At 40.2% G+C, this 16,803-nt stretch overlaps 1 protein-coding gene across 1 annotated transcript in view; it reads left to right on the forward strand.

Annotated features, from left to right (window-relative positions):
• Positions 1 to 6,427: 6,427 nt before the first annotated feature.
• Positions 6,428 to 16,803, forward strand: part of CDC42SE2 (CDC42 small effector 2) — a 150,907-nt gene continuing 140,531 nt past the window's right edge. Inside the window, exon 1 of the mRNA XM_081232770.1 lies at positions 6,428 to 6,547. The gene's annotated coding sequence lies outside the window, so the exon portion shown is untranslated. The remainder of the gene's footprint in view (positions 6,548 to 16,803) is intronic.

Genomic DNA, 16,803 nt, shown 5'->3' on the forward strand with positions numbered 1-16,803 from the left:
AGCATTCAACATTCTGAAATATTTCCCATCAAAAAAAAAAACTTTCGGGCTTCCCTGGTGGCGCAGTGGTTGAGAGTCCGCCTGCCGATGCAGGGGACGTGGGTTCATGCCCTGGTCCGGGAAGATCACACATGCCGCGGAACGGCTGGGCCTGTGAGCCATGGCTGCTGAGCCTGTGCGTCCGGAGCCCGTGCTCCACAATGGGAGAGGCCACAACAGTGAGAGGCCCGCGTACCGCAAAAAAACAAAAAAAAACAAAAAAAACCCTTTCTTGAACCCCAGCTCCCCCTCTCGAGCTTCAGCACCATTTTTCTGCTCTTCTTTGTTCTAAGAGGTTTCTATATTTACTGTCTCCACTTCTGTCCCCATTCTCTCTTATACAGACCCCAATCAGAATTTAATCCCAACCACTCCACTAAAACCCTTCTTGTCCCAGTTACTATTGACCTTTACTTGGTAAGTCCAGAGGTCAATTCTCATTTCTTACTTTATTCACCCTATCAGTAGCAATTGCATAATTGGTCATTCCCTCTTTTTTGAACAAAGACCTAGACACATGTTTATTATAGACCTACTACAAGTAGGATACAGCCATGAACCAAAGTAACAAAAATGCCTGCCTCATCTTCTGCTTGTGATTTTAGATACACTCTCAGCCCTTCTTGATGTTGCTCTCAGCCTTCTGTGGGAAGACTAACCTATATGAATCAGCTCAAGTGGCTCTTGTACCCTCTGACTTTTGGTTGGTTCAGCCAGTGGGGGACCCTGGCCGGAGATCAGAAGGAGGGAAGAGAGTGAAGGCAGGTATTTTTTTTCCTGGCTCTTTCCCCGAGAGATTGCCTCATGCTGGCATTGCCCCTCAAAGTATCTCTCACGGTGACCTCTGTACAGTTCTTTCCTTGCAGTTTGGATAAGAGCTTCCCTCCCATCTTCAGATCTGGGGCAGCAACATCTCATCTGCTACTATCCATGTGAGTTCCTTTACATGCACAGTTTTGTAAATAGACTCTTTATAAATAAATCTTCCTCAAACATGTATTTTAAGTACATCATCTATTTCCTTTTAAGACTCTCACTAATTCACTGCCTTGGGGGAACTTAACTTTCTGTAGGTAAGAGACAGATAATAAACAAAATTAAAAAGTAAACAAGAAGGTGAAAAGTAATATAGAGAAAGATAAGGTAGAAAAGGGAAATAGGAAAGCTAGGAAGAACGGGGTGTTGCAATTTGAAGTCCTGCGGTTAAGGAAGCTCTCACTAAGGAAGTGATAGTTGAGCAAAGACGAAGGATCTGAGGGATCTAGCCATGCAGATATCTAAGGGAAGAGCTTTCCAAGCAGAGCAAACTGCTAATGCAGTGTTCCTGAGACAGGTTCTTGTCTGCTATGTTTGAGGAGAACCAAGTGACAGGAGCAAAGTGATTTTAGGGGGATAGTAGTAGGAGACAGAGTCATAGAAATGAGGGATTTCCCTGGTGGCTTAGTGGATAAGGCTCCGCGCTCCCAAAGCAGGGGGCCTGGATTTGATCCCTGGTCAGGGAACTAGATCCCACACGCATGCCGCAACTAAGGAGCCCGCCTGCTGCAACTAAGACCTGGTGCAACCAAATAAATAAATATATATTTGTAAAAAGTAATGGAAATGATATGGTAGAAGGAGGCAGAGAGTAGATGCCAGGTTACGTAGGCTATTATAAGGACTGTGGTTTTTACTCTTAATAAAATGCAGAGCCATTAGATGGTTTTGGGAAGAGGAGTGATATGATCTGATTTTAAGTTTTAAAGACATCATTCTGGCTGTTGTGTTGAGAATAGACCGTGGTGGCAAGGATGAATTCAGGGATACTAATTAGAAGTTTCTTGCGTTATTCTAGGTAAGAGATGATAGTGGCTTATACCAGAGTGGCAGCAGTGATGGTGGTGAGAAGTGGCAAAATTATGGCTATATTTTGATACAGCTCCTGGGTTTCCTGATGGATTGAATCTGAGGTAAGAGGAAAAGAAAAGAGTCAGGGATGATTCCCAAGGGTTTTGGCCTGTGCAGGTGGAAGGATATTGTTGTCATCAATTGTAATGGTGAAACCAGACTAGATTTGTGAAAAAAGATCAGGCATTTCGTTTTGGGCATGTATTAATTGAAATATCTAGAAGGTATCCAAGTGGAGATGTTAATAAGACACTGGACTAAGATCTGAAGTTCAGGAAGTGGTCTGGGCTGGAGATATAAATTTGGGAGCCATTAATATAGATAAAATACTTACAGTCATGACATTGGATGAAATCACTAAGAAATTGACATAGAGAAGAAGAAAAGTCCATGATTGAGTCTTTTGTGGCACTCCAATGTTAAAAGTTAAAGAGTTAAGAAACAACAAGCACAAGAGACAAAGAAGTTTCTGAAAACAAGGAGAATGTAGAACAGAAGTTGGCAAACTATGGCTCACAGGGGCCAAATCTGACCCACTGTCTTTTTTTGTAAATAAACTTTTATTGGAACACTACCACACTTATTCATTTACATATTCTCTATGGCTGCTTTCATACTGCAGTGGCATAGTTGCGTAATTTCAACAAACTGTATGATCCACAAAGCCCAAAATTGCTATCTGGCCCCCTTGCAGGAAAAGCTTGTTGACCCCTGGTGTGTAGAGTCTTAGAACCCAAGTAAAAAAAGTGGTTTTTTGTGAGGGAGTGACTGCATTGCGATCATAATTAAAAATTCCACTAGGAAGGGCAACATGGAGCTGACTTTGGTGACTTTGGCAAGACAGTTTCAGTGAAATAATTGGAGAAACATACTCTTGTTGATTATTCCCAGATCTTTAAATTTGTTGTAATCACAGTTAAAATTGCAGTAGGATTTTTATAAGGAACTGATAAAACTTACTCAAAAATTTATGAGGAATAATAAAGGTCCTTAAATAGCTAAATCAGCTATGACAAAAGAATAAAATTAGATATCTATATGCAAAAAAATGGAACTTTGGTCCATGCTTGACACCATATACAAAAATTATCTCAAAATCAATCATAGATCTAAATACAAAGCCTCAAACTGTAAAACTTCTTGAAGTAACAGGAGAAAATCTTGGTGACTTTGGGTTAGACAAAGATTTCTAAGATATGACACCAAAAGCACAATACATACCAGAAAAAATGAATAAACTGGACTTTGTCAAAGTTAAAAACCTTTGCTCTATAAAAGATAATTGTTAAGAGAATGAGAAGATAAGCCACAGATGGGGAGAAAATAATAAAAATCATAAACTGATTAAAAAAAAAACTTGTTATCCAGAAAATATAAAGAACTTTTAATCATAAGAAAACAAAAAACAATTTTTTAATATTTGAGTAGATACTTTTCCAAAAAATATATAAATGGAAAAACTATATATGTACAAATGGAAAATAAGCATGTAAAAAGATCTCAATGTCATTAGTCATTACAAATTAAAATCATAATGAGATACTACTACATACCTATTATGATAGCTAAAATTAGAATGACTGAACATACCAAGTCTTGGCAAGGATGTAAAGGAACTGAAATCCTCATTCATTACTGAGAGAAATGTAAAATGGCAGAACAACTTTGGAAAACTATTCAGCCGTTTCTTGCAAAGTTAAACATATACTTCCTTTATAATCCAGACTTCCCGCTCCTAGGTATTTACCTAAGGGAAGTGAAAGCACAAAGACTTACATGTTTATATTACACAGCAAAAGAAATCATCAGCAAAATGAAAAGGCAACTTCCAGACAGAAAATATTTGCAAATAATATATCTGATAAGGAGTTAATATCCAAATTATATAAAGAACTCATATAACTGAATAGCAAAAGAAATCTAATTTTAAAATGGGCAGAGGATCTGAATAGACATTTTTCCAAAGAAGACATTCAGATGGCCAACAGGTACATGAAAAGATGGTTTTTTTTTTTTTGGCCACACCACACAGCTTGTGGGATCATAGTTCCCCAACCAGGGATCAAACCCGAGCCCTCAGCTGTGAAAGCATGGGGTCCTAACCATTGGACCGCCAGGGAATTACCGAAAAGACGTTCAGCATCACTAATCATGAGGGAAATGCAAATCAAAACCACAGTGAGCTATCACCTCACACCTGTTAGAATGGCTGTTAGCAAAAAGACAAGAAATAGCAAGTGTTGGCAAGCATATGGAGAAAAGGGAGCTCTTGTTCACTGTTAGTGGGAATGTAAATTGGTGGAGCTACTGAGGAAAACAGTATGGAGGATCCTCAAAAAATTAAAAATAGTACAACTGTGTGACCCAACTACTCCACTTCTGGGTATTTATCTGAAGAACATGAGAACACTAATTTGAAAAGGTATATGCACCCCTATGTTCACTGCACCATTATTTATAATAGCCAAGATATGGAAACAACCTAAGTGTCCATCAGTGGGTAAATGGATAAAGGTGTGACATATATACACAATGGAATACTACTTAGCCATAGAAAAGAATGAAATCCTGCCATTTGAACAACATGGACGGACCTTGAAGGTATTATGCTAATTGAAGTAAGTCAGATGGAGAAAGACAAAACACGATTTCATTCATATGTGGAACCTTAAAAAAATAAAATAAAACAAAAACAAACTCATAGATACAGAGATTAGATTAGTAGTTGCCAGAGGGAGAGGAGTTGCCAGTGGGTGAAATGGTGAACAGGCCAACTGTATGGTGATGGATGGTAACAAAATTTGTGGTAGTGCTCACTTTGTAGTGTATACAGATACAGCATTGAAGTATAATGCTGTATAATGTTGAAATGTATATAATTTAAAAAAATAGGCCTAACATGTCATCCAGCAATTCTCCTTCTGGGTGTTTATATGAAGGAAATGAAAATGCTAACTGGAAAAAATATATGCACCCCTATGTTCGTTGCAGCATTATTTACCATAGCCAAGACATGGAAGCAACCTAAGTGTCTTTTAATGAATGACTGGATAAGGAAAATGTTGTGTGTGTCTGTATATATGTATATGTGTGTGTATGCATATAATACAGTACAGTATCATTCAGCCATAAAAAAAGAAGGAAATCTTGCCATTTATGACAACATAGGTGGACCTTGTCTTCTAAGTCAAACGGAGAAAGACAAATAATGGATGCTCTCACTTAGACGTGGAATCTAAGAAGAAAACAAAACAAACAAGAAACCCAAACTCATAGTAATGGGTGTTTGCTGAAGGCAGGGTTTCAGGGGTGGGAGAAATGGGTGAAGGGAATCAAAAGGTACAAACTTCCAGTTGTAAAATAAATAAACCATGGGTTTGTAATGTACAGCGTGGTGACTATAGTTAATAATATTGTATTATATACTTGAAAGTTGCTAAGAGAATATATCTTAAAAGTTCTCATCACAAGAAAAAAAGATTTGCAACTGTGTATAGACTTAATGTGGTGATCATTTGGCAATATATACAAACATCAAATCATTATGTTGTGTGCGTGATACTGGTATAATATTGAATGTCAATTACATCTCAATTTTTAAAAAAAGACTTAGTTATAGCAGCCTTATTTGTAATGGCCCCAAACTGGAAACAACCCAAATATCCATCAGCAGATGAAGGAATAACCAAATCGGTATGTCTGTACAATAGAATACTTCTCATGAATAAAAAGAAATGAACTATTGCTGCAAACAGCAACATAGATGCATCTCAAGGTACTTATTCTGAGTGAAAGAAACCATACAAAAACAAGTACATATTTTATGATTCCTTTATAAAGTTCTAGAAAACACAAATTAATTCATAGTTACTGAAAGTAGATCAGTGGTTGCCAGGGGATGAGAGCAGGGAGATGGGTGGAGGGAGGGACTGAAAAGGTGCATGAGGAAATTTTAAAGGGTGATGGATATTTTCATTATCCTGATTGTGGTGATGGTTTCATGGGTGTATGTACATTTTTAATGTGTATAATTTACTATAGTTCAATCATAACTCAATAAAGCTGTTTAAAAAATACTACAAAGCCATAATGATTTTTTTTTAAGTGTAGTATTGGTGAAAGAACTGAAGGATGGTTAGCAACTGACCAGAGAAGCTCAGGGGTAGAGGGGTAGACCCATATTCTCCCTCTCTCTCTCTCTCTCTCTTTCTCTCTCTGTCTCTGTCTCTGTCTCTCTCTCTTTCTCTCTTTCTCTGTTCCTTTTTCACAGTTATGTGTTCTTTATATCTTTTATATCTTTCATCATTTAAAGATAATTTTATACTCTTTCAGAATATTCTATTTGTTCATGACATAGTCTTTCCTCATATGTTCTGTAATTTTTGTTTTTTGTTTTTGGTTTTCTTTTTTGCGGTACACGGGCCTCTCACTGTTGTGGCCTCTCCTGTTGCAGAGCACAGGCTCCGGACGCGCAGGCTCAGCAGCCGTGGCTCACGGGCCCAGCTGCTCCGCGGCACGTGGGATCTTCCTGGACCGGGGCACTAACCTGTGTCCCCTGCATCAGCAGGCGGACTCTCAACCACTGCGCTACCAGGGAAGCCCTGTTCTGTAGTTTTTTACTGTAAGTATATCTTGAAGGGCAATTGTTAATTCACTGAGGATCCCATATGGAGTTGTGGATTGTGATATAGGTGCTAGAGAATCAAAGACAAGACAGTCTAGCAGGAAAGACTCTCAGAAAGTAGGCAATTATAGTGTAATTACTGCTACACAGGAATTAGAGTTTTAAGAATATAAAGTAATTTATTAGAAAGTGGTTTGTAAAATATAAATATATAAGATAATGTGCTTTTAATCTCTTGAAAGAAGTAAACATATAAAATAACTCATACCTAACATCATTTAAAATATATAAATTGGAATAAAAAAATGGGATTTTGTGAGGCAGGAGAAGTTTGGGGAAACCTTAAGCTTTCTGCCACAAACTTCTTTTGTAGCATTTTTCTCTCCTGTTATCTTTTACTCTGGCAACAGAGTGAAAGGGCTACTGTTTTAGGTAAGATTTCCAGAGAAATGGACCTTGAGACAGAGATACGGATGCAGGAGTGCAGTCAGGAGTAACCTCTGCGAGGGAGTGAGAAGTGAGCTTGGGCAGAGGAAGTTGTTGAACTGTGATGCAGCTGCAGAGGAGGCCTGGAGCTGAACTGGCTTTCAGAATTATTCTGAACTGTGGGAAGAGGACTGGGCTTTTGTTCGTTGGTATCAACAGTCATTGAAGGTGGGGCAACCCCAGGGAAGAGATAAAACCTTAGTGAGGCAGCTTCCTTCAGTGTGACAACTCCTAGAAAGAACAGTAGCTGTGCACAGTCCCAGGAGCTAAGGAAATTAATGCCTCCTTCTGAAGGGGACATCTCGGTAGTTGCACAGAACCCACTACACCAAATAAGGCTCTTCTGTAATTAGCTCAAACTGCTTGAGCAGGAGAGGCAGAATTGTAAAACTGGTTGTTTCTCTTCTGGGAAGTAAGTACCCCAGGGACAGTTTGTTACCTATTCAGACCAAAACAAGATGGCAAGTCCATTAGAAAAGAGCTAATTATGAGTTGAAATTCAAAGTGAGTTAATGTGTGGGGTCATTATTCATTCAATAAATGTCTAACGTCACCTGGAGATAAGCCTACCAAAGAGGGAACAGGGTTCTGGGTTCTAGTCATAGCTCTGTCAGTGAAAATTGGGTCTTTGAGCAAATCATTTATCATCCCTGGATTTTAGTTTTTTGAGGAATCTCCATACTATTTTTCATAGATGCTGCACCAATTTACATCCTACCAACAGTGTATAAGGGTTCCCTTTTCTCTACATCCATTTCAACATTTGTTATTTGTCATCTTTTTGATGATAGCCATTTTTTTTCTTTTTTTAAAAAAAATTTATTTGGCTGTGCCGAGTCTTAGTTGTGGCACACGGGACCTCCGTTGCTGCCTGCAGGATCTTCGTTGCAGCATGTGGGATCTTTAGTTGTGGCATACGGGATCTTTTAGTTGTGGCATGCTGGATCTTTTTAGTTGCAGCATGCAGGATCTTTAGTTGTGGCACGTGGGATCTAGTTCCCTGACCAGGGATCAAACCCTGGCCCCCTGCATTGCGAGTGTGGAGTGTTAGCCGCTGGACCACCGGGGAAGTCCCTTGAAGATAGCCATTCTGACAGGTGTGAAGTGATATCTCAATGTGGTTTTGATTTGCATTTCTTTGATGATTAATTATGTCAAGCATCTTTTCATGTGCCGGTTGGCCATTTGTACGTCTTCTTTGAAAAAAATCTATTCAGATCTTCTGCCCATTTTTTATTCCAGTTGTTTTTTTGTTGTTGAGTTATATGAACCGTTTCTATATTTTGGATATTAATCCCTTATAGGTCATATCATTTGCAAATATTTTCTCCCATTCAGTAGGTTGCCTTTTCGTTTTGTTGATGGTTTCCTTTGCTGTGCAAAAACTTTTAAATTTAATTAGGTCCCATTGGTTTATTTTTGCTTTTATTTCTTTTTCCTTAGGAGACAGATCCAAAAACATATTGCTACAATTTATGTCAGTGTTCCACCTATGTTTTCTTCTAGGAGTTTTATGGGTTTTGGTCTTACATATAAGTGTTTAATCCATTTTGAGTTTATTTTTGTATATGGTGTGAGAAAATGTCCTAATTTCATTATACTACATGTAGCTGTCCAGTTTTCCCAGCACTTCTTATTAAAGTGACTGTATTTTCTTCATTGTATATTCTTATCTCCTTTGCTGTAGATTAATTGACGATAAGTACATGGGTTTATTTCTGAGCTCTCTATTCTGACCATTGATCTATGTGTCTGTTTTTGAGTCAGTGCCACACTGTTGTGATTACTGTAGCTTTGTAGTATAGACGGAAGTCAATGGCTTGTAATTTTCTTTTTGTGATATCTTTGTCTAGTTTTGGTATCAGGGTGATGCTGGCCTTGTAGAATGAGTTTGGAACTGTTCCTTCCTCTGCAATTTTTTGGAATAGTTTGAGAAGAATAGGTGTTAATACTAAATGTTTGGTAGAATTCACCTGTGAAGGCTTCTGGTTCTGAACTTTTGTTGGTTGGGAATTTTGCAGTTACTGATTCAATATCATTACTGGTAATTGGTCTGTTCATATTTTCTATATCTTCCTGGTTCAGTCTTACAAGATGGTACATTTCTAGGAATTTGTCCTAGGTTGTCCATTTTATTTATTTACTAATCTCTCACGATCCTTTGTATTTCTGTGGTATCAATGTAACTTTTCCTTTTACATTTCTTATTCTGTTGATTTGGGCCCTCTTTTTTTCCTGATGAGGTTGGCTAAAAGTTTATCAATTTTGTTTATCTTTTCAAAGAACCAACTTTTAGTTTCATTGATCTTTTCTATGTCTCTTTTTTTAGTCTCTTTCATTTATTTCTGCTCTGATCTTTATTATCTTTTTCCTTCTCTAACTTTGGGTTTTGTTTGTTCTTCTTCTAGTTCCTTTAGGTATAAGGTTAGGTTGTTTATTTGAGATTTTTCTTGTTTCCTGAGGTAGGCTTGTGTCACTATAAATTTCCCTTTTAGAACTGCACAAAACATAAACAGGTAGAAATGCATGAGACACTAAAAGGTCCATGGAGCTCTGGGGCTAGTGCTGGCTCAGTGGTGGGTGGACCCAGGCCCCTGGATCTCTGGCTTCAGGATCCTGGGGGTCCTGGAGCTGGTTTTTGGCCCACTGGTGGGCTGGGCAAGTTCCTGACACAGTTGGCTGCAGGGTCCAGGGTGTCCTGTCCTGAAGTTTGTGTCACCTGCTGGTGAGTGAGACCAGATCTTGGGGCAGCTGGGTGAGGGGCCCAAGGTGTCTCAGATCTGATGTTGGCTCCTTGAGGGTGGGCTGGGTCCTGCCACAGAAAGCTGTGGGGCTGTGGCGTTCCTGGGGCTAGCGTCTGCCTGCTGGTGGATGGGGCCTGAGTCCAGGAAATGCTGGGGCTGGTGCCTGCCAGTAGTGGGTGGAGCTGGGTCCAAGGCTGTCTGACTTCAGGGCCCACTGGTGGTTGGAGCCGAGGCCCAGGGGTCCCAGGGCTAATGCCACCTCACTGGTAGGCAGAGCTGGGCCCCAAGGTCTCTGGCTTCAGGGCCCTGGGGTTCCTGGGGCTTGTGCCTGTCCACTGGTGTGTAAGGCCAGGTCATGGGCCCTCTGATGGACAGGGCTGTGTCCCAGGCTTCTTGTGGGCTCAGGGAGTCTTAAAGCAACCTGCCTGATGGTGGGTGGGCCTGTGTCTAGTTGCTTGGCCTGAGGTGTTCCCATATGGTTTCCAGAGGCTGGTGGGCAGGGCCAGGTCCTGAAGCTAATAAGCTAGAGAAAGATTCTAAAATGGCACTCACCAGCACCAGTGTCCACATGGTAGAACAAGCTCCCCAGCAGGGCTGCCACCAGTGTCTGTGACCTCAGGGTGAGCTCCAGTTGCCTCCTTGTCTCTCCAGGAGACTCTCCAAGATCAGCAGGTGAACCTGACCCAGTCTCCTTTCGAATTACTGCTTCTGCCCTGGCTCCCAGAGCTTGTGAGATTTTGTGTGCATCCTTTAAGAGTGCAGTCTCTAATCCCTGCAGCCCCTTGGGTGTCCTGAATGTAAGCCCCATTGACCTTCAAAGCCAAACGTTCTGGGGATCTGTCTTTCTGGTGCAGGACCTCTGGGCTGGGGAGCCCTATGTTTCTTGGACCACTCAATCCTTGACGGAAACCTCTGCAATTGTAATTATCCTCCTATTTGTTGGTTGCCCACTCAGGGAATGGGTCTTGACTATACTGCATCTCTGCCCGCCACCTGCCCCTGCCCACCACCCCCCCCCACCTTGTTGTGGTTCCTTCTTTATAACTTTAGATGTAGAAGATCTTTTCTGCTAGATTCCAGTCTTTCTCATCAATAGTTGCTCTGTGAATAGTTGTAATTTTGGTGTGCCCATGAGAGGAGGTGAGCTCAGGGTCTTCCTCCTCCACCATCTTGGCCAATGAAAGTTTTTATTTAAAAAAAAAATACAATATATGTTACATTGTTAGCCCCTGTGATCTTGGCATAGTGACTTGAACACAATATATTTGAAAAATAAAAGAAATTGTTGATATTAATAATGGTATACATTATACCAGTAAGTGGTAAGCTCATAATTCTGTTATACTTCAAGATTTTAAAATAATCCAATTACCATTTAATTCAGTCTGGTACCAGGAAGCTCCCTGATTGATAGCAGCTTATATTTGTTGCTAATTCTGAATGTACCTCAGTATCCCTTTCTGAAGAATGAAATTCTGACCCTTTACACTAAAAATAAAAAGTCTGACCATTTTTTTCAGGAACTGTAGAGCTTTATTACTTCCCTCTACAATAGTGAACCAATAAGGCTGAAAAATAGAATTCTTGGAGATGGGTCATTAACTATTATATACAGAACTTGAGCTGCTATAAATGTCATTTGCAAACACATCGTGTTGTGGCTTTGATACACACACAATGCAGAAAAGAAAAGTTGTGGGTGGCCACAGCAAATGTGTTGTAGGTGTCTATTGGAATAAGGTCTTGATTAATTCTGTTTATGATCACTCTAATTTCTTTGCATTTTATATTAATGTGGCTGAGTAATGGTTGGTACAGGAATTACTTTAAAGTACTGAATTCCTATAAATGTTGTCTGTCAGCACATAATGCTCTGAGCACACACTTGCACTTAATTATGTCATTTGTTTTAGGAATAACCTGTTTAAAAAATACTTTTGACTTTTTTCTCAGAAAATATTTCCAAGCAAGCAGCATGTAACACTTCATCTGCACATTTAGCACATTTAGCTAATGTGACTTTATGGCACCTTGATAGGACATCTTATTATACATGTAGAAAATGAGGTAGAATGACAGAAGATAATAAATTATTTAAGATCACGCAGTAAATCAGGACAGAACTGTTATTGATATTTTGCTCAGGACAAGCCATTCTCAAAGTGGTATTTTGTGAAACGTGTGCTACGCCTGATTGCTAGAGCACAGTTCTACATTATCAGTGCCTATGTGTACTTGACTTTAATCTCCAAGTTATACACACTTGTTTGTGTGTCTCCAAGGTTGAAATGTTTCCAGGAGTACCTCACCTGAGACTAAATGTCTTGCTTATCTATTCTGTGTAAATTAGTTAGGGTTTTCTGGAGAAACAGACCAATATCTGTAAATCTTTATACTTATAGGAATTGGCTCATGCCAGTTATGGAGGCCAAGTCCCACGATCTGCTATCTCCAAGCTGGAGAACCAGGAAAGCTGGTGATATGGAGTCAGTCCCAGTCCAAAGTCCTAAGAATAGGAGTGGGAGTGGCAGAGCCATGTGGTGTCAGTCCTGATCTGAGTCTGACAGCCTGAGGACCAGGAGCGCCCATGTCTGAGAGCAGGAGAAGATGGATGTTTCAGCTCAAACAGAGCAAATTCATCATTCCTCCACTTTTTGTTCTGTTCATGCCCACAACATTGGTAAGGAAGATCTTCTTTACTGATTCAAATGCTAACCTCTTCTGGAGACACCCTCACAGAAACACCCAGAAATAAGGTCTTACCAACCATCTGGGCATCCTTTTTTTAAAAATTAATTTATTAATTTATTTATTTTTGGCTGTGTTGGGTCTTCGTTGCTGCCTGCGGGCTTTTCTCTAGTTGTGGAGAGCGGGGGCTACTTTTCTTTGCGGTGCGTGGGTTTCTCATTGCAGAGGCTTCTCTTGGTGTGGAGCATGGGCTCTAGGCACACGGGCTTCAGTAGTTGTGGCATGCGGGCTCTAGAGCACAGGCTCAGTAGTTGTGGCGCACAGGCTTAGTTGCTCCGTGGCATGTGGGATCTTCCCGGACCAGGGCTTAAACCCGTGTTCTCTGCATTGGCAGGCAGGTTCTCAACCACTGCACCACCAGGGAAGCCCTGGGCATCCTTTAGCCAATCAGGTTGACACATATAATTAATCATCATACCCAGCCAAAACAATATTTATTAATAACACCCTCTCCTATGCAAAGCACCAGATACTATGCAAAATATACAGGAAGTGAGAAATGTGACCATACCTTCAGAATTTACAATGTAATACTCTGTTGTGTGAGCACACTATCCGTGGGAAAAACAACAACAAAAAGCAATCCCAGAATACCCACTCTTTCTCCAGAGGATGAAGCTTTCATGAACTACTTCTGTTACAGGGTGGAAGAGCTTCATGCCTAACATACTTCTTTGTTTCATTTTTCCACTTCTACAATTTATAAAATAAAGAGGAAAATGTTTTTACTTACTTGCAAAAATGAACTGTTCTTTCTCATTTTTTTCTCTATAAGCCCTCTTTTTTCCCACTTGCCATCAGCTGTTTTCCATAGGTGAATTGTGTAAATTTTAATATTTTATTAATTGGTAAATACGGGTATTGAAAAGAACATGGCAAGTTAGCATTGATTCATATGTATACATAAAGTCAGAACTAATTTGAATAACTAAACTGCACCTGAAGAATATTCACAATAAACATTGTGCAAATTTATAATTTTAGTGTGATAATTAGCAGTATAAATAATGTATCACTTCCCAAACCTTTCAAACAGCTCTGACTCACCATTACATAATGCTCACATGGATGAGTGCTCCCAGAAATTGTTTGGATTCATAAGAAAGAGTAGCTAAGTTTTTCTACTTTAAAATCTCTGTGAAGACAAGAAATTTCCACTCAATCAAATTTTAATATTGAAATAGAATCTCATAATGCAAAGATAAAACAGATTTTTTCACAAACACCCAAAGTCATTAAGAAGTTCTTAGCAATCCAGAAGTCCCCAAGTCCTGAGATGAGACTATTCCAAAGTAGGTAGGAACATTGGCTTTTGTCACTAGACTGCCTGGATTGTCTCCCAACTTACCCACTAGCTTTGTGTGCAGAGTCAGGTTATCTAACCTCTCTGTGCGTCAGCTTCCTCATCCGTAAAGGGAGAATAATGGTCCCTGCTTGAAATTAATTAAATACGTTTTTAAAAAATATTTATTTATTTATTTATTCGGCTGCACCAGGTCTTAGTTGCAGCATGCGGGATCTTTAGTTGCGACATGCAAACTCTTAGTTGTGGCATGTGGGATCTAGTTCCCTGACCAGGGATTGAACCCAGGCCCTCTGCATTGGGAGCGAGGAGTCTTAGCCACTGGACCACCAGGGAGTCCCTAAATAAATACATTTTAACTACTTAGAACAGTGCCTGGCACCTTTTAAGTTCTTAATATGTCAGCTATTATTGGCATTATTTGATAGCGACAGTGAATCAAAACAGAGCTACTGCTAAATGAAATTTTAAACAAAACGAATGCAGGTGAAGACTCACACATCACTGCACTTGTATTTGCATTTCTACTATTAGTTGTAGACTAGTACCCTGCAATTCTGTTTTGGTCTCAGATGATACACTCTCTGCTTCTTGTCCAGATCTTGTACTTCAGCAGGCTTCTTTAACAGAGTGACAGGTGACTGGCATGGACGCAGATGAGGACATGAGTGTGGGACATGGCACCGTTAACTTCTCCATACCATTCTCAGCAGTTCCCTCAGAAAGACAAATCCATATTGCAATGTCATTTTCTACCTTCATCCTACTGCTTATCCAGTCTTGGCTTCTTACTCTGCTTGCTGCCAAGCTTCTAGATTTGTCCAAGATTCAAGTCTTCAGGCCTCTCCCCCTGAAACGTACAATAAGCGCTGACTGGTTTCTTAGCTAATGTAATGAAATCATTGTCACCCCATCCATTTTCTTAAAATAGCAGATTATTTTCTCTCCTTCCTAGCACTGTTTCTTAGCTAATTTATTGACTCATCATCACCCTATCCATTTACTTAAAATAGAAAACTCTTTTTTTTTCTTCCTTTCTAGTCCTAAATGGAACTCAATTGACAGTAAAACATAAGTGTTTCTTTCCTCTATTCCCACCTGATGTTTTAATCAAATCAGGAGCGTCTTCAAACCAGAATTGAATGACAGTGACCACCGTAAAGACCCCTTTCTTTGGCCTTGCCTAAATATGCCTGGGGCCTGGACCACCCCTTGGGATTGGGCATGTGTGTGCCAGATGAGTACTGGGGGAGGATGTGTAGGGGCACAGCTGCCAACTTGGAAAGCTGACTTTCCATTGATCTGACAAACCCTCTGCTCTCTTATGACCAATATTAGAAACCAGATTAAAAATTGCCATTTTCTACATGAAGCAAAATCTCCCCCATAGTGGCTTGTTACCATAGATGAGCTATTCGTACTCTGTTTAAAGCCAGTCCCTCAACTTAGACACTGAGGTCCTATTCCCTCTCACCCAATAAAAGACATTGCTCCAGTAGTTCCTGCTCCCTAGGCCCTGTTATCAACTTTTCACTCTCCACTAAATCATTTCCTACAAGGGCACTATTATTTTTACTGTCTTTAATAAAATGAACAAAAAGCTCCTTTTGACCTACTTTTCCCTCCCCCTACTGTCCAATTTCTTTACAGTTAAACTCCTTAATAGCCATTTGTAGATTCTAATTTTTCCCTTTCCACCTCTATTGAACCAAATTCAGTGAAGCTTTTGCCTACACTACTCTACCAAAATTGTTCTTGTCAAGGCCATCAGTGATCATTCCATTGGTCAATTTTTAGTCCTCATCTTGCCTGACCAGCAGCATTTTATGACACTGATCACTCCCTCCTCTTTGATGTACTTTTTTTTGACTTCCAGGATACCACACTCTTTTAGTTTTCCTCTTGCCTCCCTGGCTATTTCTTCTCAGTGTTTGACTGACTTGGTGTCTTCTCTCTAACCTTTTAGTGTTGGAGTGCCCCAGGCTCAGCCTTGGGCCCTTTCTTCTCTATGCAAACTCACTACCTTGGATGATCTCATCTGGTCTCTGGGCTGTAAATGTAAACCTCTTATCTGACAACTCCCAAATGTCTCTCTTCAGCCCAGTTCTCCCTCTTGAGTCCTGAGTTGAATATCCAACTGCCTATTCAACATCTCCTTGAATGTCTAATAGGCATCTCATACTCTACAGGTCTCCAGCAGAACTCCAGACCTTACTCTTTAAACTTGGCCCACCTGCAGCATTCCCTATCTTGGCATCTTGAAAGTTTGTAACAGCTCCTTCCTTCCATCTGCTCAGGTAAAAAATATTAGAGTTAGCTTTGACTCCTCTCTCTCTCTCACATCCAATTTCTTGGGAAATCCTATGTGACTCTCCCTTCAAGTATTACCAGAATCTGAGTACTCACCACCCCTTCAGTTACTACCTTCGTCTGAGCCACCATCCTCTCTCATTTGGACTAACCTCATAACCTCTTCACTATCCCTCTTCCTCTAACCTAAACCTCATAGTTAGAAGCCAGAGCTTTAAAAAATGTAAGACAGGTCGTATCATTTGTCTGCTCAAAGTCCTCCAAAAACTTCCCATTTTAGTCAGAGTAAAAGTGAAAACCTTTACAACAGGTTCAAGGTCCAACTTAACCTGGCATCCCATTATCCCTCTGACCTTGTCTCTTTCTACTCTCCCTTTCACTCAGCTTCACTCCCCTTCAACAGCTTCCTTGCTGTTACTCCATTACACCATGCACACTCTTGGGTTAGGACTTTGCCCTGGCTGTGCCCTCTCCCTGAAATGTTCTTCTCCTTAGCTAACTTTCTCTCTTCCTTCTTATCTTCCCTCAGTGAGGGAACCTTCTCAATGAGACTTGCCCTAACCATCTGGTTTACTACTACAACTGTGCCCATGTATGCAGGCACACACTCACACATGTGCACACACATACCACTGACACTTCAGATTATCCTTACCCTGTTC

The sequence above is a fragment of the Mesoplodon bidens genome, assembly GCF_964165515.1.
Source record: "Mesoplodon bidens genome assembly, chromosome: 4".
In the NCBI taxonomy this organism is placed as follows: Eukaryota; Metazoa; Chordata; class Mammalia; order Artiodactyla; family Ziphiidae; genus Mesoplodon; species Mesoplodon bidens.